This window comes from Protopterus annectens, chromosome 10.part0 (genome assembly GCF_019279795.1).
Source record: "Protopterus annectens isolate FY-2018-M chromosome 10.part0, PAN1.0, whole genome shotgun sequence".
Classification (NCBI taxonomy): Eukaryota; Metazoa; Chordata; order Ceratodontiformes; family Protopteridae; genus Protopterus; species Protopterus annectens.
Window position 1 is genome coordinate 142,933,144 of NC_056744.1, and position 25,547 is coordinate 142,958,690.

Below are 25,547 nucleotides of genomic sequence, written 5' to 3' on the forward strand. Positions count from 1 at the left end.
TTGTACCAATTTCTGATGCAAATTCTGAGAGCTCCAACATGTCCCTCTTCATATTGTCCGAGGAGGTATGTCTCAAATCATTCACTTTCACGGAGGCAATGATCATGTCATATGTCTATTTAGGGTGAAGGTACTTGAGGGCCTTAATGACTCTGAAGATCCTGGCATCTGAGAGACGGCTAACCATCACACTATTTTTGCTCAGCCTCGTGAGTGGTGTATCTGTGTGTCTGATTGTGGAGTTAACTATGACTAAGATGTTACCAGATGTACTGTCTTGGTTATTCTGCCTTAAGTGCTTTGGCCTGTCAGCTGATTGACACCTGTTTGAAGTTCATTTTCTGTAGTAGCCTCTCCTGCAGCAATAGGCAACCTGGCCGATACCTGAGCTGCCTATTCTCGTATTGCACCAGGCATGGTTCATACCTGATCCTGCGCAGTTTCAAAAAATATCTCCATTTTGATTCTTGACTGTGAACAGAAATGGTGGCTATAGTTAAAGCCTAGAACATAGCCCCAAGCTGGTACAATAATGAAATTAAAAATATTCCCCTATCTATGCATCATCAGGTACAGCGAGAGAAAGAGAGCGAGAGAAAGGAGGAGGCACAGACTGGCCCATTCAGGAAAATCATTTTATGCTTTGACCTCGCAGATGGCCAAGTCTGACAACAGGCATCCGCAGTTCAGAGAGCAATGTAGTCATTAGTATGATGACCTTAAGAGGAGACAATTGTACCAACATGCCCAGTGGGAGGGAGGAGTACAGTGGAAATGTTCAGAGTCTTTCAGTAACCATCTTTAACTTTGCCTTTTTCACTTTTAAAATAACTGCTTTTCTATTTTGCAGTGTTATATTATGTTACTGTTACATGCAGTGGCTGCGTGTGCATGTGTGTGTGTGTGTGTGTGTGTGTGTGTGTGTGTAACACTGTGTGTGACAACTGGCATCTTCACCCCACCCTTATATATATATATATATATATATATATATATATATATATATATATATATATATATATATATATATAAGAAGGTGGCCCATACTTTCAAGTCTATTGACAGCCTTGTGGTTGTCCCAGGACATTGATCTCTCCAGTCAGCATATTAATCTTCACTGAAAATCCTGACAATGCCTTCAAAGTGCTAACAAAGCCATTTTTTTCCCTTTGATTTTCAAGCATGGGATGAAATTAAACTGGAAAGGTACTTGAGCTACATGTGGTAAAAGTACTACTTTTATCACACATGGCTGTAGCACCTGGCTCCATGATCTAGTAAGTGTCGCTCATTTGATTTTCCTGCTTCCAATTATTTTCTCCTTATTTTATCATTTGTATTGTATTAATATTGGCTTACTTGCCATGATATCTCCCTCTGCAGGTCACCTCTGCTGTAGCTATTTGCTGTGAATTCCAGGACTGTCTCACTGGGGAGAAGTTTTGGATACTCTATAGTGGGCCGTTTGGGACATACTTTACTGCTTGAGTAGCCCCAGCTGCAGGCAGTGGGGGAAGATGCAGAGGAGGGAGTGCTGGATAAGTTGTGGGACCCATATTAGTGCCTCTCGCAGTCAGTTCAAGACTGGTTTAACTGTCATTCTTCAGACACTGAGATGCCAGAAAATACTGCACCCCTCAACATCAAGTACTTCTCAACCTCCAGGCAGGGAACAGATATGTAGTCTCCTGGCCATCTTGGTAATGCCCTTCTCTTATTCCCTGTCATGTGTGTACTCATGTGGTTGTCTCATAACCATCCTTTGTGGATTGCTTCAAATCATCCCCGTCAACATTTTTTACATCCTGTGTGTGTCACCCCCTCCCTTTGTGAACCCTCCCTTTTGTGTGATGACCCATCACTGTCTATCCTGTCATGTTATAAATGTTCTTCTGTCATAACCTTCAAGTCTTCTATTATTGACATCCCTACTGTTGCTTCCCTATATTTGTCTTTATTTCACTTCCCCACATGTAATTCAGAAAAACAGTTTCTATTCCACCAACAATTTAATATGTCCTCTCCTCCCACCTCCTATTGTTCATTCCTTCTTTGTCATCCTCCTGTGTTTGTTTCCCCTTGTCTCCTCTTCCCCACTTTTTTTCCTGGTTTACTATCCATCACCTTTCCACCCATATGAATGAAATAAGCTGGTGCCCCCCAGTGGACACATTCATACTAAGTCTTCTGGTGCAGTACTTGTATCTATATGCAGGCACAGCTATGTCCAGGTACCTGCAGCATGTTACAGCAACGTCACACTTTATTAGTGCAAGGCCATGCTTCTCTTCTTACTTAAATAAACTTATGATGTTACACTTGATTTTCACACATCTGCACATCTTGTGTCTCTGTGCAGGACTTCTCCAACACACTTTTTTGACTTGCACTGTTACAGCTCTGCACAGTTTGCTTTGACAGTTCACGATATGCTACCTACATGCAAGAACCAGTGCCTGTTTGTTCAGACGTACTGTATTTGCATTCATTGTAGAGCCAGTCTTTGCCAATTTATGTGCACACTTCCTGACTGTTTAAAACCACTCACACTTTCAGAACATAAGATTGTGGGTGATATCCAACAATGAAAACTACAGCATCGGTGCTGCCTAGACTGTGACACAACAGCTATAACAAGTATTTTCTAAAACAATGTGAAATCTCTATAGGGAATCAAAAGTAAATGTAAAATGCTGGAAAATACTGAAGGGTTCTAGCCACTAAACAATATCTAGATGATATATAGCAAGAAAAGTTAGTCTGGGCTAAGGTTAACTACAGTTAAAGGTGAAGTTTTCATTCCTCCAGCTGTGCAGAATATATACTACAAAAGGGCATTTTATAAGATGTATAACTGGACAGGCAGGTGTGTTCAAAAGGATCTGCATGTCACTGAAAAAGTATGAAGATGAACTCTTTGTCTGTGTTATTCCAAGTAAAAGGCTTGATGCAGTGGACTGTTTAAATGATTTGTGGCACCAGCAGCACTGAGACAAATATACAAGCAAGACTGATAGACAGAAATACTGACAAATAATGGAATGAATGAACAAGTAAAACTCTACATAGGTGCAAAGTGCCATTTATACTATTATAAACACTCAACTAATTCTGCTTTGCAACATAAACAGAACATGCTGGATGGATAGGTATGTATCACAGAGAATACCATTTCTTTGGAACTGTCTTCCTCTTCACATAAAGCAGTGTACTTTTACACTATTCAGGATGAATGGATTTAATTTAACAAATTTACCTCAGTTTAGCACCCTTGTCCTCCTGGTTAGACGCAAAATGTAAATGTTCTGCTCACCTCTGGGTTATTAATATTTCAAATATAAGGGCTAAAAACTTAATGGGAAATGAATTGTTGGGCTTCTAAACATGGGTGCAAACCCAGAGGCCATATCTCCAAGGTATATCGATTTACGTGTGGATAACCAAGAACTGCTGCTGTATTCCAGACTGTAGTACAGAAACTGATGGCATCTCCTTGGATTTATAGTGGTATGAAATAAGACCTCAATGGAACTGTAATATTAAACTCATTCATGTAAAATTATAAAGTTTCTGGGTAACTGTAATTTTTAAAAACAAAAACTGAACGTACCATATTGCTGTAAGCTAAGGCCCACAAATTTAAGTGTGAACTGGTTCAGTATTTTCACTTATTCATTTATATTTCTTGATACCCCTTAATCCAGTCAGTCTAGGGTATAGAAAAGCCAGACTCCCTCCTAGCATTGACATGCACTGTCTGGTAAGCATGAACCTGCAAGCATAGAACAGACAACCAGTGGAGAAGCCGCAGATCCATCACAAAACAACCCCTTCCCAGCTGCACCTCATTATGAAAAACACTCATCATTCAGAGTCTTAAAAAGTCCACCCCATTCCACACAAAAAGGGCCTTTACTGGTAATAATCCTTAAGTAATATCAAACCATATTATATCATCAAACAAACTGCAAGAATTAATAAGGTTATTAACTGTGCTGTGAACTTCCTAACTGAAGTTGTTAAGGAAGCATAACTTTCAAGTCAGTTAGGGACAAATCTCAAAAGAATCACTAAGAAATCCAAATATAACCCAGGGTGGAACACTTTTCAAATATTTGTACTATTATCTTAAACTACTGACAGATTAAAAGAATGTGAATTAATATATATTTTCTGAAGTAAAAGAAATCTAAAACTCTAAGTATCGTCATTATTTATCAAGTAATAATCCACACTTTCTCCAAATGTCATCAGTTTTAACAGAGCTAAAATCTGAGTCAAAATCATGGACAGTTGGTAGGTATATTAGGAAATGTTTCATCTTCCAATCTTGAAGAGTGAAGATTGAAAGCCATGCAGGGGCAAATTTATAAATTTGCCAATTCACCTATAGCACATCTCGGGAATGAAACATAAACACAGCAAGAACCACAATAAAGAAACTAATTATCAGAATAAATAGAACAGGAACCACAGGAAAAAAATATTTATATATGCCGAACAATATCGTAATTTAACACCATATACAAATATAAAATACCTTACTAAACCAAACCGGAACTCACATAACTGTTAGAGTGATGTTACTCTACTGCTTTCCGGTGCTCAAGCATGTATTGATTATTGTGATGGTATTACATCACAAAACTTTTTTTGAAGTCAAAATCTAGGGGGGTGCAAGTGCATCCCTTTGCACCTGCCTGTGGGTGCCCATGCTTCTAAAGCTCCTCACCAATCAATAGCCTAATAACTATTTACAAACCCATGAACCTATGAATATTTTGTGCATGAATAATTTTAAATAACTGGGTCTGTTAGTGACAGAACAGAGTTGTATGTATGAATTTGGTCTCCACATCCACTCAGTCGCTGTCTTTCTTCCTTTGCAGTGCAAAGCCGGTGGTCATTACATCCATTCTTAACCCCAAAACTATAGGAGCCCTGCCACAAGGTTCACCTCTATGAAAGTTTTCACAGAGAATATTGTCATTGTGCAATAGCTTGTGGATACTACATCCATCCATGGCCCCAAAACTCCAAATGCCCTGCCCCAAGGCCTATCTTTGCAAAGGTTTTTACTGAGAATACTGTCATTGTGCAATAGCCTGTGGTCACGACATCCATCCCTGACCCCAACACTTTTCATTGTGCAGTGTAAGCAAGTTTAGCAAGAAAAGCCTTGCTGTGTATAAACTTTAATTTGTCAAATATGCACCTGCCCAGTGCTGAAAAATGACTGTGACGTTCCCCTCAAGGAGTAGTCCTCACACTCTAAGGACCACTTACTAAGTTGGTCACTTTCTTTTTCTTAACCAATAGATTACATTGTATGTGCTAGTTACTTAGTCTCCCTGACTGCCTGGTTTCTGTATTCAGTAAATTAAAAAAGACCTGTTCTGTTTTTGTGCCTCCTTGTTAATTGCTTTGTATCAGTTATAAACTGGTTTCTCTCTATAATAATTCACCTGAGGGGAAGGAAGCCTGCTCTGCTCAACCTTGCTTTGCTCAGCTTCACTTCACTCCTTTACCTCCCAATTCTCACAATCACGTTTCACCTGTGGCACTCATTCCCAAACCCTCTCTAAACAACTTTGCTACTATCATACTAACACTTCTGCTTCTATTTTCCTATTTTCCAACTTCCACTCATTCCCAACAACCTTTCCCCCTCTTATGCTGCTTTGCACTATATCCATTCATACTCAACCACTCCCCAGCAGTACATATCTATTATTCTACATTCATCTTCTACTTCCCCAAATAAACCCTCACTATTTCCTATCTTAACTACATCTGCATATGCTAGAATTTCAAACTCCTCTATTCCTTACATTTCAGAAACACAAGAGAAGATACCAGGACAAACCTATCTTCCTTCATAGAAGGTACTTCTTTCCTTCCTACCTAGCTTCTATCACCTTTCAGATCCCCCACCACCACTAAATATCCTGCAGCCCAGAAACCTCTCGCTTCTTACTTGACTCCTATTTCTGTACTACCTTTCATCAATAAAATACTAATCCATTTACTTAATACTGCTACTATTCAGCTAAACCTCTATTCTTCTTATACTGAGGCATCTCTTATCTTCCCATGACTCAATAATAGCTCTCAACATCTCTCCAACACTGTCCCAACCACTTATCCATACTTCCTCCATAACAAATATAGACTGATTAACAGCATTTCAATTGAAATCAAAACAGAATTAAGTGGAACAATATTCTCCAAAACACAAGATTTGATAGTACCCCAATATTCTAAAAGCTTCCAAGGAGGAGGCATTCACCCTAATCCTGGCCGCAGCTATCACAACCAACATTAAGACAATTTCCTTCCACACACTACTCTAACCCCACAATGGTCAACCCACCACCACAATAAACTAACTTTTGATTCCATATAGTAAAGAGCATAAAAAAGAACCCTTCTGATAGAAACAGATGGACAAGTGCTTTCAGCTAATCAAGCCTTCTTCAGAAAGGGTTCTTTTTTATGCTCTTTACTTATTCAAGCACTGTGGAATTTTAACTTAAAGTTTCAATTTTTTTTTTGCATTTGCGATGTTATGTATTACACATCGTGTATCCAGCACTGTTGAAATCACAATCTGACGTCTCCGTTTGGTGCTGTTATGTTTTTTACATCATGTATTCTGCACTGTTGAAGCTACAGTCAAAAGTTTCAGCTTGATTTCATTACCTGTGGTGTAACGCTCTTCTGTTTTTACAATTGTTGTTGTTTGCTGAGCGTACTCTAGTGGAGGTCACTTCTCTTTTTGGATATATTTTAGAAGCACAAGAAATAATACTACTGAACTATATGCCTTGATTATCCAACACAAGCCTGATATTGTCACTATAACTGAACCTTGGCTTAAAACCAGCATAAATTACTCCAAAATGACACTGCCCAGTTAAAATATCATCTGTAATGACTGTATAAAGAGGAAAATTGGTGTCATTGCTTTAACATTTCCCAGCTGCTACAATACTACCCATACAACACACCAATACAAAAATTCACTTCAGCAGAGTTTCTTATTACTTTCTTGAAAATAAACAAATACATGTCACTGTCATTTACATCCCTCCTGCTAGCAATACAGCTACACTGAAAGATATCATACATTGGATATCCATAGCAATTCCACAGGAAAAAATACTACTAGGTGATGTGAATATCAATTGGTTGAACATAACCTATAACTCCCCTACACCCAACATGAACTTATATGGTTTTACATAACTAATTAATAGCCCCACACATTATTGGAATACATCAAACTCCTTATTAGACTGATTCCTAATATCACCCCCTAGTGAATTCACCGCCCCAGGTATAACGTCAGACTCTCTCAGTGACTATCTCCGAATCTGTACAACCAGACATCTCACATCATCTTAAAGACTATGTTTATAAAGCACAACCTGCTCAAGTTTAACTCAGAAATGTTCATTACTACTCTATCATCTATTAACTGAAACATCCTAGAAATCTTCCCCTTAGATGATGCTGTAAATGAATTCAGCACAACTTTCCTGAATACCCTAAATAGCCTCCTTGAGGAAGAGACTAAATACAAATAATGCAATTTGGTTATCCAAAAAGACTAGAATGCTAATGCAGGATAGAGAAAAAGAATAGGAAATGGCTAAACTATAAACAGCACAATCTACTGAAACCTTCAGAATGCTTTGCAATTATACTAAAAAGTAAATCAATGAAGACAAAGAAAGTAAACTATAATAACTTTCAGGAGAGTAGTAAACACCACTCGGAAACATTCTGGTTAGCCATCAAAGAAATCTTACATCCCAGCCATACATTTAACCATAACCTCTCTCCCAATAACTCATCACTTGAAACCACAATAGAATTCAGCGCATATTGTAGAGATAGTACAGAGCCCTTAACCAAGGATTCTACAGCATCTAATACCAACCCTGCCCAACAACTATATATCACTATATCCACTTTCACCTTCAGACATGTGCCCACATCCTATATAAAACTACTGTTAAACAAAATCAAGCCATGTTCTCCTTCAGCTGATGACCTTCCAGGTGCATACCTTAAAATACCAGCCAATATCACTGCTTATTATGACTCAATCCTTATAAATATTTTAATCCAGGAATCCCACGGTCCCTCTCTCTGGAAAATAATCACACATTATCCCTCAAACAAACACTAAGTTTAGACCTATGTCAGTCTTACTTCCCACTCCATAACACTTGAAAGATAGATTAGGAATTGTTTTTGAATATATCTCCTGCAGGAAGAACTCCTATATCCCGCACAACATGACCTCTGTTCCTCGCTTAGTACTAGCACTGCACTCCTAACCATTATAGATACTGCTAGTGATAATGACAAACTAGTCTCCTCATTTCTAGACCTGTCTAAAGCCCTTGACATACTTTGTCATAGCAAACCTCTATTTCAAAAATTTTCTCACTAGGTCTATCTCAGCCCACCCATCTATGGTCCAATAGCTACTTGTCCAATATGTATCAGTCAGTAAAATGGCACTTCACCCTCTCTTCATACCACCTAGTCACCACTAATGTACTACAAGGCCGTATCCTTGGTCCCCTCCACTTTAACATTCACACCAACACCCTTTCCACATCCACATAACATGCCTCCCTAATGTAGTATGCAGATGTATCCACACTCATTTGCACATCTGACAACATAGCACACCTCCAAACACTTACTTAGGAAACTTTAACAGCCACTGAAACATGACATTGTAACTCACAACTCATGCTCAACCTCACAAAAAAACAAATACTTATTTTTCCCAAATCCTTCTGTCATGGAAAAACTCAATTTCAAATCATCTCTCTTAATAATACAATCATTGAAGTCATTTCTCACAGCAAATAAATAGGTATGATGGTGGATGATAATCTTAAATTTGACCTGCATACACAAAATTGCAGAGCAAAAATAGCCAAAAATGGGGATGCCTTATAGAGCCAAAAACTTTCTCGCCAACACAACTAAAATGACATTTGCCACTGCTTACCTCCTTCCCTCACTACGTTATGGCAGTCCCATCCTTACTAAACTCGAGGCATCATAAAAAAACTTGAGCAATGGTATAATAAAGTGGCTACATTTTCAACAAATGCCCCTTTCAGAGTTCACCTCTGTATAGCACAAAAATCCTGAATTGGATAGAACTACCCCATCAAATAACATATGCACAGCTTCTTACTAGCTTTTCTAACAATAAATACCATTCTGTAAAACTGTGCTCCCACTTGGCTATTATGATCCAGTGACCAAAAATGGCTCTCTGTCCACAAATTTATCAAATATGCTGAGCATAGCCTGCACTCAAACCATGTTGTTAAGCCCTGGAACTCCTTACCTCTATCCATCAGGTATAAACCCTCCCTCCAGTCATTTAAAACCATTCTGAAGGATTTCATAGCCAAAATCAGGCTCTGATTTTGCTCAGCCAAAGGTAATCTATATCTCCAAATATGAACAAGTACCTGTTCCCACCTTATACCTCCTTACTCCCCCTTCTTCACTCCCTTCTTAACTTCACTCGATTTCTCTCCCCAATCTCTATCTAAATATGTCATAACCCTGCTTTTTTTCTCTCACTACATAATGCAGTTTCTGTTTGTATTATATTAACTTACCTTTATTTTCTCTAAACTGGCTAATATTTATCTAAATATTAAATCATTTTCATATAAGTTGTATTTATTTTTAACCAATGTTATCATGTCATGTCTAATTTGGTATGTCTTTAAACTGTAGGGGGGGGGGGGGTTGTATTATTTTTGAAGATTTCTTAAAATGTTTTTGCAATTCTTTGGAGCTTTTCTACCCGGGCCTCTGCTGAAAATTGGCACTTACCTAGTTGGACTTTCCTGATAGTCAATGTCAAAAAATAAATTAATTAATAATAAAATAAATGTATGCACATTGGTTATACATTTTGACCACTGGGTGGCAATATTGCATCAAAACAGATGTTTGTGTATGGAAATAAAAAGTGCGAACTCATTTAAAAGCTAGTAATAATTTGGATTATTTGGCTTGTGGAAAGCTAAGAATGTTAACATAAATTTACACAGTAAAAATATAAATTATATCTATAAATACTCAACCAAACAGATAGATGCCACATAATGTAGAGAATCATAGTAAAGATATCCTAAATAAATGATGCTGATTTGTTTACAGGCTTAGAAAGTTTGCAGGAGAATATCACGTGCAAATACAATCCAGTGTTATACAGTGATATGTACAATAAAGGTTGTCCCAGTAGCTCTCAGGAGTAAAACAGCACAGGAAGTGAAATGAATGGAAAGGTTAGGTGCCATTAAGCAGCAATCAGAACCAATAAAGTGGGCAAATAGTATTGCCTTGGGGTGAGCAAGTTAAGATTCACATCTGAATAAGTGATTAAAAATTAGCATTAGTTTGCTAACATATAAAGATGTGATTTCAAGATGGTTTCAAGAAAGTCGAATGCTAAGTTCATTTCAGTAGTAGACGCAAAATGTTTTTAAACCAAAGGGAGGATCCGCCCCATCAGTCTGACAAGCCTGATCTTCAAGGGCATGGAACGCATTATCATGGAACTTATAAACAAAGACATTGGCAACCTTCAAACACTGGACCCCACCCAGTTTGGGTTTGTGAAGGGCCGATCTTGTCTCCTGAATCTGATTGACTTCTTCGAACCAGTCTCCAGAGCTGTGGACGAGGGTAAGGTGGTCCACACAGCCTATCTGGACCTCTCTAAGGCCTTTGACACCATCCCCCACTCTAGAATCATAGATAAACTTACTAAGCTGGGCATAAATCCCTACATCACTCGATGGGTTACCAGCTGGCTTACTGACAGAACCCAGACTGTAAAAGTAGCCGACTCCAAATCCAGCTCCAGACAAGTGACAAGTGGAGTACCTCAGGATTCAGTCCTGGGACCACTCTCTTGTTTGGCATCTACTTCTCTGAAGTACAGGGCAACACTAAGGGACTCTGGCTAGCAAAGTTTGCAGATGACTGCAAACTGGGAGCCATTATTGAATCCCCAAATTATGTGGCTATTCTACAAAAAGGCCTTACAGAAACAGATGCCTGGTGCCAGAGCCATGGGCTCAAGCTTAATGCCAAGAAATGTAGTTATCCCCTTTGGAAAAAAAACATGTACCCATGAATTACCACATAGGTGGCAGGACGCTAAACATCGAAAGTGTGATGAGAGACTTGGGGACACAGGTGGACAGTGGTCTCACTTTCGATAACCACATTGCCACAACAGTCAGGAAATCCTTCTATGTGGCACACCTCATCACTAAGGACTTTTCATCCAGAAAAAAGGAGGTCATTGTCCCACTGTACTCATCCCTCATTAGACCCATTATAGAGTATAATGCCCCATTTGGTATGTACCTCACAAAACATCTGCAACAGCTGGAAAGGCCACAGAAATACCTCACTAAAAGAATCACAGGCCTAAAGCAGATGCCATATGCTGACCGTCTAAAAAAAACTCCAGCTATACTCTGTAGCATATCATCTACTCAGAGGTGATCTCTGCTTAACATACAAGGCCATGTCAAACCCTGAGCTGTTGGACATGCTCCACTTAAAGAAATCCCAATCTCTCTCAGAGCCACACTCTCCAGGGATCTAAACCTTGTCATCACAATGAACAAAACATGCTGGAGGGATAGGTTCCTGACCCAGAGACTCTCCATACTCTGGAATAGACTGCCCATACATGTCAAGCAGAGCGCCTCATTGGCCCTCTTCAAAAGGAACCTTGATGATTGGATGGGAGATAGGAAATTCACCCCGGGGATCATGTCAGTCACCCTGCTAGACAGGGGCCCAGAGAAGTAAATATTGTGGAAAGAAATATCCAGGGAATTGGGAGTTGTTATGGCTAGGCTTGCATAGCCCCTAGGGCCAATATCATAGTACCAACCTATGAACCTATGTAGTCTGAGATGCCATTTCTTGGAATCTTCCCTTTTCTCCAAGTTATTATGATCTTGGAGTTAGTATATATATATATATATATATATATATATATATATATATATATATATATATATATATATTCAGGCCCCCACTCCCACCCCCTGCAAAAATAAGCTTTAGGAAGAAGAATGATTCTTTTTTCGAAATGTATTCTTTTCCTGTGTTTTTGGTCTTTTTTTCAGCTTGTCGGCACTCAGCATTTTGAATGCCAAAATTTCAATAGGGAGCTATGTCTCTATAACAAGAATGCCAACAACAGTCAGATTGAGCCCATATACATGTATTCAACCACTTAGGAGACTGTTGTCAGATATGGAGATTATATTATGTAGAAGGTATGGATTCAGTGGTGTATACTAGGCTAATGATCACAGGGGCCTTTTTAAGCCTAGCCATGCATCTCAAATTTATTTGACATGTTTGATACCCTAAGATCATTTTAAGGGTCACATGTAGGCTAGAGATTTGGGTAATAAAGCATTTATAGGCTGACTCTGTCCATTAGAGACACAGGTGCCAGATCAGGGGATAATTTCCAGTTGTCCACCCAATAGTCCAAGTTAAGCTTGAATTGGGTTAGGGAATAACTCTACTTGTATGAGAAGCCTGTTCCAGAGAAAGGGTAGTCTCTAAGACACATACCTGCTTTTCCGACATGTCTTATTTATGGCAAGGTTTAAATCCTTAAATCAGATCACTCATATGCTATTTGTTTTGCAGATATGCAGTAAAACCATCAGTCTGAATGAGACAGAGTACAGAGATAGGGCTTTGAGGCTATCAAAGTAGGACATGTTGTTTATGACCTGTATTCTTTTTATGAGAAACCTGTGTGGACATTCCAGTTGTTGCATGTGCCTGATCAGGCACATAATGAAGAGGGCATTTTACTCAACAATTGGTGTGATGATAGCCAAATATAGTGGAACATTGACTCGCCTAGACCTAGATGCCATACTCGTATTTATAAGTTGCAAAAAATAGAATGATTTTCTTACTGCTGCTGTCTACTCTTGCCTCAGTGTCTTGGCCTCTGAACCCAGCTCTGCTTTGTCCTGAACTCGTCCAAACCAAATCCTACCAGGAGATATAAGAACCCCTACAATCTCCAGTGGCCTCTTCTATTTGACTCTTTCACACTGCACCTACCTCCAAGGAAGGAAGAAAAACCCAGCTCTGCTTTGTCCTGAACTCGTCCAAACCAAATCCTACCAGGAGATATAAGAACCCCTACAATCTCCAGTGGCCTCTTCTATTTGACTCTTTCAAACTGCACCTACCTCCAAGGAAGGAAGAAAAACCCAGCTCTGCTTTGTCCTGAACTCGTCCAAACCAAATCCTACCAGGAGATATAAGAACCCCTACAATCTCCAGTGGCCTCTTCTATTTGACTCTTTCACACTGCACCTACCTCCAAGGAAGGAAGAAAAACCCAGCTCTGCTTTGTCCTGAACTCGCCCAAACCAAATCCTACCAGGAGATATAAGAACCCCTACAATCTCCAGTGGCCTCTTCTATTTGACTCTTTCACACTGCACCTACCTCCAAGGAAGGAAGAAAAACCCAGCTCTGCTTTGTCCTGAACTCGTCCAAACCAAATCCTACCAGGAGATATAAGAACCCTTACAATCTCCAGTGGCCTCTTCTACTTGACTCTTTCACACTGCACCTACATCCAAGGAAGGAAGAAAACCCAGCTCTGCATTGTCCTGAACTCGTCCAAGCCAAATCCTACCAGGAGATATAAGAACCCTTACAATCTCCAGTGGCCTCTTCTATTTGACTCTTTCACACTGCACCTACCTCCAAGGAAGGAAGAAAAACCCAGCTCTGCATTGTCCTGAACTCGTCCAGACCAAATCCTACCAGGAGATATAAGAACCCTTACAATCTCCAGTGGCCTCTTCTATTTGACTCTTTCACACTGCACCTACCTCCAAGGAAGGAAGAAAAACCCAGCTCTGCTTTGTCCTGAACTCGTCCATACCAAATCCTACCAGGAGATATAAGAACCCCTACAATCTCCAGTGGCCTCTTCTATTTGACTCTTTCACACTGCACCTACCTCCAAGGAAGGAAGAAAAGCCCAGCTCTGCTTTGTCCTGAACTCGTCCAAACCAAATCCTACCAGGAGATATAAGATCCCTACAATCTCCAGTGGCCTCTTCTATTTGACTCTTTCACACTGCACCTACCTCCAAGGAAGGAAGAAAACCCAGCTCTGCTTTGTCCTGAACTCGTCCAAACCAAATCCTACCAGGAGATATAAGAACCCCTACAATCTCCAGTGGCCTCTTCTATTTGACTCTTTCACACTGCACCTACCTCCAAGGAAGGAAGAAAACCCAGCTCTGCTTTGTCCTGAACTCGTCCAAACCAAATCCTACCAGGAGATATAAGATCCCCTACAATCTCCAGTGGCCTCTTCTATTTGACTCTTTCACACTGCACCTACCTCCAAGGAAGGAAGAAAAAACCAGCTCTGCTTTGTCCTGAACTCGTCCAAACCAAATCCTACCAGGAGATATAAGAACCCCTACAATCTCCAGTGGCCTCTTCTATTTGACTCTTTCACACTGCACCTACCTCCAAGGAAGGAAGGAAAACCCAGCTCTGCTTTGTCCTGAACTCGTCCAAACCAAATCCTACCAGGAGATATAAGAACCCCTACAATCTCCAGTGGCCTCTTCTATTTGACTCTTTCACACTGCACCTACCTCCAAAGAAGGAAGAAAAACCCAGCTCTGCTTTGTCCTGAACTCGTCCAAACCAAATCCTACCAGGAGATATAAGAACCCCTACAATCTCCAGTGGCCTCTTCTATTTGACTCTTTCACACTGCACCTACCTCCAAGGAAGGAAGAAAAACCCAGCTCTGCTTTGTCCTGAACTCGTCAAAACCAAATCCTACCAGGAGATATAAGAACCCCTACAATCTCCAGTGGCCTCTTCTATTTGACTCTTTCACACTGCACCTACCTCCAAGGAAGGAAGAAAAACCCAGCTCTGCTTTGTCCTGAACTCGTCCAAACCAAATCCTACCAGGAGATATAAGAACCCCTACAATCTCCAGTGGCCTCTTCTATTTGACTCTTTCACACTGCACCTACCTCCAAGGAAGGAAGAAAAACCCAGCTCTGCTTTGTCCTGAACTCGTCCAAACCAAATCCTACCAGGAGATATAAGAACCCCTACAATCTCCAGTGGCCTCTTCTGTTTGACTCTTTCACACTGCACCTACCTCCAAGGAAGGAAGAAAAACCCAGCTCTGCTTTGTCCTGAACTCGTCCAAACTAAATCCTACCAGGAGATATAAGAACCCCTACAATCTCCAGTGGCCTCTTCTATTGGACTCTTTCACACTGCACCTACCTCCAAGGAAGGAAGAAAAACCCAGCTCTGCTTTGTCCTGAACTCGTCCAAACCAAATCCTACCAGGAGATATAAGAACCCCTACAATCTCCAGTGGCCTCTTCTATTTGACTCTTTCACACTGCACCTACCTCCAAGGAAGGAAGAAAAACCCAGCTCTGCTTTGTCCTGAACTCGTCCAAACCAAATCCTACCAGGAGATATAAGAACCCTACAATCTCCAGTGGCCTCTTCTATTTGACTCTTTCACACTGCACCTACCTCCAAGGAAGGAAGAAAAACCCAGCTCTGCTTTGTCCTGAACTCGTCCAAACCAAATCCTACCAGGAGATATAAGAACCCCTACAATCTCCAGTGGCCTCTTCTATTTGACTCTTTCACACTGCACCTACCTCCAAGGAAGGAAGAAAAACCCAGCTCTGCTTTGTCCTGAACTCGTCCAAACCAAATCCTACCAGGAGATATAAGAACCCCTACAATCTCCAGTGGCCTCTTCTATTTGACTCTTTCACACTGCACCTACCTCCAAGGAAGGAAGAAAAAACCAGCTCTGCTTTGTCCTGAACTCATCCAAACCAAATCCTACCAGGAGATATAAGATCCCCTACAATCTCCAGTGGCCTCTTCTATTTGACTCTTTCACACTGCACCTACCTCCAAGGAAGGAAGAAAGTATGTTATGGACTCAGTTACAAGTGCATAATTGACCCCTATCTACTATTTTTATCAGGGCCCTTTAGTTAGCTACTAGCTTGAGTACACAGCAGCCTTACCTTTACCCCTCAAGCTGCCCTATAGCCAACACTCCTTGTTAATTACACTAACTTACTTCTTACCTTGCATCTCACCATCTATACTTCTTTTCTAAACAGCTCTCTCACTCACTTTCCTACACTTACCAGATCTGCCCACTAATTGGCACCCTTATCCTACTCCTTCTTTACCCCTCTACTCTGTCCTACCTCTGTATATGTAATATATTTCCTCCACTTTCTATCTTCATCCTCATTCCATCCTCCTACACCGCCTCTCTCCGCCTTCCTACCCCAGCAAATTGTTCTATACTGTACTATTCTTGATCTGCTTATCCTCCTACTTCTACTCTGTGTTTAAACACTATTTTTTCCCTACTCTACCACTCATTCCTTTGCTTCTGTACCATACTAAACTTCTCATACTCACGTCTCTTACCTACAGTTACCTGTATCTCTGATTGTTTTCTCCTCCTGCTTCTCCTCCTGTTGTCCCTGACACACTCTATCTCTCTTCGTATCAGTACCTGCCTACAACTGTGTTTTCCCAGTACTATCCTATATCTCCTGACATACCTCTACTCACTACCTTAGGCTTTGGGAAACCCACCCCAGGTGTGGCTTATTCAGCAGCCCCAACCCCCTCCTTTGTGTCGCACACCCTCTTCTTTTCATTGCTCCCTGTAGCCCTCTGGGAAGTTACTTATACCCCTTCCCAGGGCTGCGCCATCTTTACTAATCCCACTCTCATACGTCTCTGGCTGCTGTCTACTCTTGCCTCAGTGTCTTGGCCTCTGGTACGTAGAGTCGATGATCTCAGTATCTAGATCACTGGTTGTTTGTAAGATTATCTATTATTTGTCAAACTGTTGCAATGTTTCTTTGCTGTGAACAACATGCTCTGAGAATGTAATTGTTATTTTGATATAGATCTGTGTGTTAATTGAAATGTATTTTTCCGCTCTGCTAAGCATTTGTATTTACTAGCGTGTTGCTCTTGCTTTAGTAATTGAGGTGTTTCCCGCTCTGCTAAGCAATTGTACTTACTAGCGTGCTGCTCCTGCTTTATTAATTGAGGTGTTTTAATACAGTATATTACTTAAAGAGTACTTTTCCGCTCTGCTAAGCATTGTATCTACTAGCATGCTGCTCCCACTTCAATAATTGAGGTGTTTTAATACAGTATATTGGGACTAACAGGCTCTCCTCTCGCCCAGCCTTGCTGTACCTGACTTACTTTATCCCATATTACTGTTTATGTAACGCCACTATGGCTATCGTGATGTGATCCCTCTATATTACCTTCAGTAACAGCTATATACCAACAGGCTTTTCCTATCACCTAGCCTTTGCTGTAACTGACTTCCTTTATCCTAAACTACTGTTCTTTTAGCGCCGTTACGATTACTATGATGTGACCCCTCCATTTTCCCTTTTGCAGCAGCTATACACCTCCCTGTATCTCGCTACTCCTGGGTACAACACCTGGATCAGTTGTCTTACGCTGAAGCTGCTCGGACCTTTACTGTCTGCTCGCCGAGCGGTGCTTGTGCCTACTAGCGGTTTTCACCTACGGAGGTGGTTTACAGCCTCTCCCTGTTTTTAGTTATTGGCCCCCTCCTGTAACAAGTGGGGAAACTTAATTGCAAAGATACAAGAGTCAGACATCGCATACTGTGCGTTAACAGCCTTCACGGCTACTGATACAGTGCCACGAGAACCTTTTTTCCGCCTTTTCGGTTGGACACCCACAAACTATAACATTAAAGGCCTTGTATTTTACTTGGCTATTAATATTGCACCCCCCCCACACGTGGAAGCTATGTCTGCGTGTTCTGATGTTTTTAACCACCTAGTTCATTGATAGTGAACTGCCGTTACAATTTAATCATTTCTAAACAGCATTTACTGTTCTAGGCTACTACAGCTTAAAGCTCTGAAAACAATATAGCTGTTAAAGCAATTATAGCTCCTAAGCCATTGCAATCTTACACGGCTTGTTTAAATACGCCACACACGTGGCGCGTATTCAGACCTCATAGGGATCCCTCTATACCTGCTCACACCAGGGTGTGTAAACTCAGCTTACTATTTTGCGAATACTTTTTAACAATCATGTATAATATATAGATATAATTACCTATGCTACCTTGGATGTTTACATATAGCCTCAAGTTTACAATCAATGTTTAAACTGTTTTAATGACTACCTACCTCACAATTTGAAAGTCTTTTGCACCTACATTGTATTTATATCCCAGTAGACAGTTATAGTCTTCTTTCAATTGCCTCTAATGGATTTCTTACTTTGTCTACATGCCTAGAATCTGTAAAGGAATTGCATTTAATTTCATTAATATTATGTCTGACAGTGAATGTTTTTATCTTAACTTCTGCTAGCATCTCTGCCTTGCTACCTGTGCTAACTGTTCTCTCTCCTCTTCATTTATCTCCTTTTTCTCCCAAAGAACCCAGCTCTGCTTTGTCCTGAACTCGTCCAAACCAAATCCTACCAGGAGATATAAGAACCCCTACAATCTCCAGTGGCCTCTTCTATTTGACTCTTTCACACTGCACCTACCTCCAAGGAAGGAAGAAAGTATGTTATGGACTCAGTTACAAGTGCATAATTGACCCTATCTACTATTTTTATCAGGGCCCTTTAGTTAGCTACTAGCTTGAGTACACAGCAGCCTTACCTTTACCCCTCAAGCTGCCCTATAGCCAACACTCCTTGTTAATTACACTAACTTACTTCTTACCTTGCATCTCACCATCTATACTTCTTTTCTAAACAGCTCTCTCACTCACTTTCCTACACTTACCAGATCTGCCCACTAGGTGGCACCCTTATCCTACTCCTTCTTTACCCCTCTACTCTGTCCTACCTCTGTATATGTAATATATTTCCTCCACTTTCTATCTTCATCCTCATTCCATCCTCCTACACCGCCTCTCTCCGCCTTCCTACCCCAGCAAATTGTTCTATACTGTACTATTCTTGATCTGCTTATCCTCCTACTTCTACTCTGTGTTTAAACACTATTTTTTCCCTACTCTACCACTCATTCCTTTGCTTCTGTACCATACTAAACTTCTCATACTCACGTCTCTTACCTACAGTTACCTGTATCTCTGATTGTTTTCTCCTCCTGCTTCTCCTCCTGTTGTTTCTACCCGCTCCGTTCGCCCTGCGGGCTCACTCCGCTCCCCTCCCTACCCCCAATTCCCACCCACCCCCAGGGGTCCTACACTTATACCTCTCTAGACACTCCCCCTACCTCTACCATCCTATCAGCATTATTCATTTCTTCCCTCTCTTTTCCTAAACCCCACCCCTCACCACTCCCCCTTCTAAACCTATATCCTTTCCCTGACCTTTTACCCTCCCCTTTTATTTTCAACCTATTACTTCTCTCTATATCTTACTCTCATCTTACACTCAGGATTCCATAATCCTATCTCACACTATCCCTACTCTACTACCTTCATATTTTAATTCCTAAAAACCTGCTACTTACCTTTTTTCTATTGTTTACCTCCTCCTTACCTTACCTCTACAATGCCTACCACTCATTTTACTATACCTATAGTCTCACTCTTACTCTTAACTATCCTGGTCTCAGTCTACCATCTTACCTTCTTTGAAAATCAACTTCTTATCCATCCTACCCACATACAAAAACAAACTTTAACTTACCCTTCTACTACTCTCAAATCATACCCCATCATTTCTTACACCCCTAGATACCATCTATCTAAATATCATAGACTCTCCCATATAAATTATGTCCCAACTACTGACAAAAAATTAAAGCTCCAAATCCACCTAATAAACAACTCATTAACTAAACTTATTTATCTCACCTTACAAGATGGAGACATCCATCCCAACCCAGGACCAAGAAACCCCTCTTCCCAAACTCCTACATCAAAAACTAATAACACTCTCCGAATAGGTCATCTTAATATTCAAAGTTTAAATAACAAAGTATCTCACCTTCATGCACTCCTAGACACCCACTCTTTCGATATCCTTTGCCTCACCGAAACCTGGCTAAAACCTTACACCAAAGATACTGCCATTTTACCACCCGGCTATAATATCGCTAGACTTGACCGTTTAAAACGTAAGGGTGGTGGAGTTGCAATCCTCTATAAGAATCATTTAAATATCTCCACTCTGCCTGTAGACCCAACTCCATATAGCAAAGCAGAAATCATTATTACAAAACTTCAACTGAACTCAAAGAAAGCACTTTACATAATATGTATGTACATACCTCCTGGCAACAATATACCCACCTTAGAAGCCTTTCTCAACTGGGTATCCACAACTTACCCCCAATAAACTGTCATTCTTGGTGACTTCAACATAGACTGGAATAGTATTAATGCTGAAAATCCTACTTCTCACATTAACCTCTATAGTTTCTCCCAAACCATGACCTCCACCACAAGAATCAATAAACCTAATAATAAAGACAGCATTCTTGACTGGATACTTATAAACAAAGACAAACAATTTTATGATGTAGGAACCCTGCCAGATGCTATCAGTGACCACTGTCTGACTTATATTACTAGACACAAAATTGAATTTTCAAATCTCCCAAACACTAGAAAAGTTCGCTCAGTCAAACACTTTATCATAGATTTATTTCAAGCTGAACTAAATTCATGTAACTGGAACCCCTTAAAAACACTTCCTCTGGACAATGCAGTATTATACTTTAATACTACCTTCCTATCCATTCTTACTAAACATGCCCCAGAACGTACTGTCAGAATGAAACCACACACTGCACCCTGGCTCTCTAAATAAACCAAAAACTTAATCCTTTCCAGAAATAAAGTATGGGCTTCATGGAGACACCATAGAAATAACCCAGATCTCATCCACTTCCGTCAGCTTAGAAATCTGACAAAAAAAGCAATTATTACTGACAAAAAAAACTATTACTGTAGACTCCAACAAACAAACCAAAACAACCCCAAACAGTTTTGGTCTTCCATTAATAAACTCCTTTCCCCAGGAACCACCAAAACTCCAACCCCTCTTAACGCTGACCCAGACAACCCCCACCAAATTGCTAATACTTTTAACTCTTTCTTTATTGACTCTATCCAAACCCTCGCCAAACAAATGAACAACAACTATGTCTCCCCTCCTAGTATCCCTAAGAACCCATCTTATAACTTTACACTACAACCTATCCCCACATCATTTATCTATAAACTTCTTAACAAACTTAAACTTGGTACTCCTTCTGCAGACAATCTCCCATCTCTCTACCTCCAAAAGGCTGCCAAAGTGATTGCATACCCTATATCCATACTCATAAATAGAACAATCCAAGAAGGAACCATCCCTGAGATCTGGAAGGTTTCCCATATTATTCCATTACATAAAGGGGTAACTCTATCGACCACTCTAACTACAGACCAATTGCTCTCCTTTCCCCAATAGCAAAATTATGGAAAGATGTATTCACCAGCAACTCCTACAGCATCTCACCCTGCACAACATAATAGCAAACTGTCAACATGGTTTTAGACCACATCACAGTACTACTACTGCTCTCTTATCCTTTGTAGAAACCATCAATAAGAATCGCAATAACAACCTTCTCTCTTCTGCTCTCTTTATTGACCTCTCCAAAGCATTCGACATGGTCAACCACTCCACCTTAATTAACATACTTGAATCCCTCTCCTTCGACAACCTTGCCACTAAATGGTTCAAAGCATACCTAAGCAACAGGCAACAAGCAGTCCTATGGGGCAATCAATTCTCTTCTCTCCTACCCATAAACATTGGTGTCCCTCAAGGCTCTATTCTTGGGCCACTTCTATTCTCCCTTTTCATTAATGATCTCCACTCTGCAATCCCTCAAGCTACCTGCATCCAATATGCAGATGACTCTACCCTTATCTGCTCTGGTACCTCTCCTTCTGAACTCTGCTCACGTACTCAAATGATCTTCAATGCAGTTGAAACATGGTTCTATAAACGTTCCCTATTACTAAATGCCAAAAAAACTAAACTTCTACTCTTTACTCCCACCACCCGATCCCCTTCCTTACACTTCACCATTACCTCTAATAATGCTACAGCTATCACACCCGATCCTACAACAAAACTGTTAGGAATAACCATTGACAATAATCTCTCTTTTGATCAACACATTAACAACACTATTAAATCAGTCAACAGAAAAATAGGATCCCTATACCGAATTAAACCCTTCCTAACTGAATCTGCTCGAGCCAAGATTGCCCACTCCCATCTATTGTCAACACTTCTCTATGCTTCACCTATATTTACCAACCTTAAGAAAACAAACCTCAACAAACTCACCATATGCTATAATAGCATCGCACGCTTCGCCACTAGCAACCCCTTCAGAACCCACCACTGTAATAACCTGAAACAACTAGGCTGGCTGGAATTCCAAAACCTTCTGCTCATCACCCAACTAAACATTGCCCACAAAATACTGTACCAGCCTACAAACACCCCCATACTCTCAGAACTTTTAATACCTTACAATAATCTTAACTCCCTTCGTTCCTCTAGGAAACTTATGGCTAAATTAACAAAGTCCAATAACTCAGCTGGTGACTCTCTTTTCTCTAGCACAGTAGGAAGGAACTGGAACCTACTACCTAGTGACATAACACTAATCTCATCATTGCCCCTCTTCAAACAAAGAATAAAAGAACACTTGAAAAACCACTGGCTCTGTTCCTGCACTAAACCTGACTAAACTTCTACCCCACTATATCTCCTTACTACCCCCATATCTCTCTCCCTCTTCGCTGAACAACTATCCCTTCTCTCACTTACTTCTCTCCCTCTTCTCTGAAAGTTTGCTTAATCCTTTCATATCCTTTCTTTTTTTACTTGACTCTTACTTTTTATCCCACTTCCTCTCCCTACCACCTTTCCCTGATTTATGCTTCTCAGTAGTTCAGTTTGTTTATAGGAAATGAAATCTCTTCCCACTTGTAAATAGTTTTTGTATACTAACTTTTTTTTATTGTCTCTCCATTTATCCTGGTGATTTTCTTGTATATTACTTCAAATGTATGTTTTTTGTATATCTTCTGGAGCTTTTCTCCCCGGGCCTCTACTGAAAATGGAAATAATTCCAGCTAGACTAGCCCGGTCAACAAATGTAAAATAAAAATAAAATAAAAATACTACCATAGACACATGATGGTCAAAGGCCAGGTTACTGTCTGCATGCTTTCTCCAAATCCCAGACTACTGGGTCTGCTCTTTGGGGTATATTATCAATGTGGTAGTTCCAGAGATGGCCGACTTCTCAAAGGATGCTATTATGCATTTCTTGGCACTGACTTTTAGACAGTGGCTCTGGTATCAGTTACTTGTGTCACCCCTTTCTGGAGAATATCAGTTTCTTGGGCAGATTCTATGACTGCACCTAGTTTGTAGTCATTTTTAAACTTGGTCAGGCAGTGGCCCTTGGCATTGGCCTTGACTTCAGAGATGAAGATGCCAAAAAGGAGTGGACCCAGCACAGAGCCCTGGGGGACTCTGCTAATGAATGGCCTCTTTCTGAAGGTGAACGCCTTTATTCTAAATTCTTGGGTCCTATCTGTAAGCCAGCTGGCCAGCCAGTGGGTGACATGGGGTTTATAGTTAAATTTGTGAGTTTATCTTTAATGTCCAGTTGAGTTATTGTGTAAAATGCCTTGGCCTGGTCAAGGTAGGCAGTATGCACTCTTTTGCACTTGTTCATTGCTTTGGTGACCTTCTCAAACATGTCAACTAGTTTGAGTATGTATGACTATCCTTGACGAAACCAAACTAGATTGGATCCAGTGTCCAAAGGTACCTATGCCATTCTTAATCATTTCCATGGTAATTCTTTCCGGGGCTTTGCATATGAAACTAGGCATACTTATGGGTTTGTAGTTATTGGGCTCCATAGATGGCCACCCTTGTGCAGAGGGATGTCAGTTGCAGTTCTCCATTTATGTGGCAAGAAGACTATCTGGAGGCTAAAGTTAAATAATGATTCTAGTGGGCCTGATAGATTGTATTTTATGCTATTTAGGAAGCATCCTGGGATATTACCAGGGCCCATAGATGCATGGTCCTTTGCCTTGGAGACTGCAATGAGGAAGTGTTCCATAGTGATATTTGAGGGAGTTATGTTCAATGGTATTACCTAGAGAATAGCTGAGGGAAGAGAGGGGTAAACTTGGAGCTGAATTTGTCAGCCAGTAGATTTGCTATGTCTTCTGGTTCAGAGTGGGTGGCTCCATTTGCAAGTTTTTTTGCACACTGTTGTGTGTTGCCTTTGATGCTGTAAATATAGCTAAAATAAACCTTGTGGCTTTGTCTTATGGGGTTATTTTTACTTCATATTTGGCTTTGGTAAATTCGATTTGCCCTCTGAGTTACTTGTTTAGATTGATGAGATAGGTTTCATCTTGCTAGGCATTGCACTTCCTAATTTTCACCATGATTTTCTTCCTTTTGTTATACATCCTCTTGATGTTGGCATTCCAACAATGTGGTTTGTTTTTTTGTTTGTTCTGTGCTTATTTCTGGTAGGTACAGCTGTCTCTATGCTGCTATTAACTTGACCGTACAGGGTTTTGGGGGCTTGAATTATTGACAAGTTATCAATTAGTAGTAGGAAGTTTGCCTTAGAATAGTTCCTAAATGTTCCAGGATTAGCTGGGCTACTGGGTTTTATTTTTATTTATAATGGCGGTAGTTAAAGTTGCCCATGAATATGGTATTATGTTGAATGGTGAGTGTCTCCAGTAAGTTTGTGTGTGTTCTGGTTTCCTAAGTAACAGAGGGTGACATATAGCATACAATAATATGGTATGGGACCTTACCTGTGGTAATTTGGATGTGGAGAAGCTCAAGCACATCATATTGTTTGATCATCCTTGAAGTATATTTGTTTTTGATGCAACTCAAGACATCACTTCTGTTCCTGCTTGTGCAGTAGGTGGTCTAAATACATGTAAGGCACTTTAGCCCTGCACTGCTGGGGTGCTCTACAGGCTTTAAACTATGTCTCAGTAACTGTATAACGTCTGCATTCTATGAGATGAAGACAGCTTGGAGGGAGTGTAGCTTCTTATTTCTACTCCTAGCATTGAGCAGTAACACCTTTAGATCTTCTTTGGCTGGTTTTACTATGTTGGAAGGTTTATAAGGTTGGCATTGCCCAAAGAAGGTACTATGGAGGAGAACAATGTTTTATCCAATATTCAAAAGCCTAGAGGGGACAGGTGCAGACCATCCCTGGTAAAACAGTATTTTTTGACCATATCCTCCCATTCTGACAAATACTGTACTCCCTTAAATTGACACCAAAAACTAAGTCAATTATTAATGTCAAT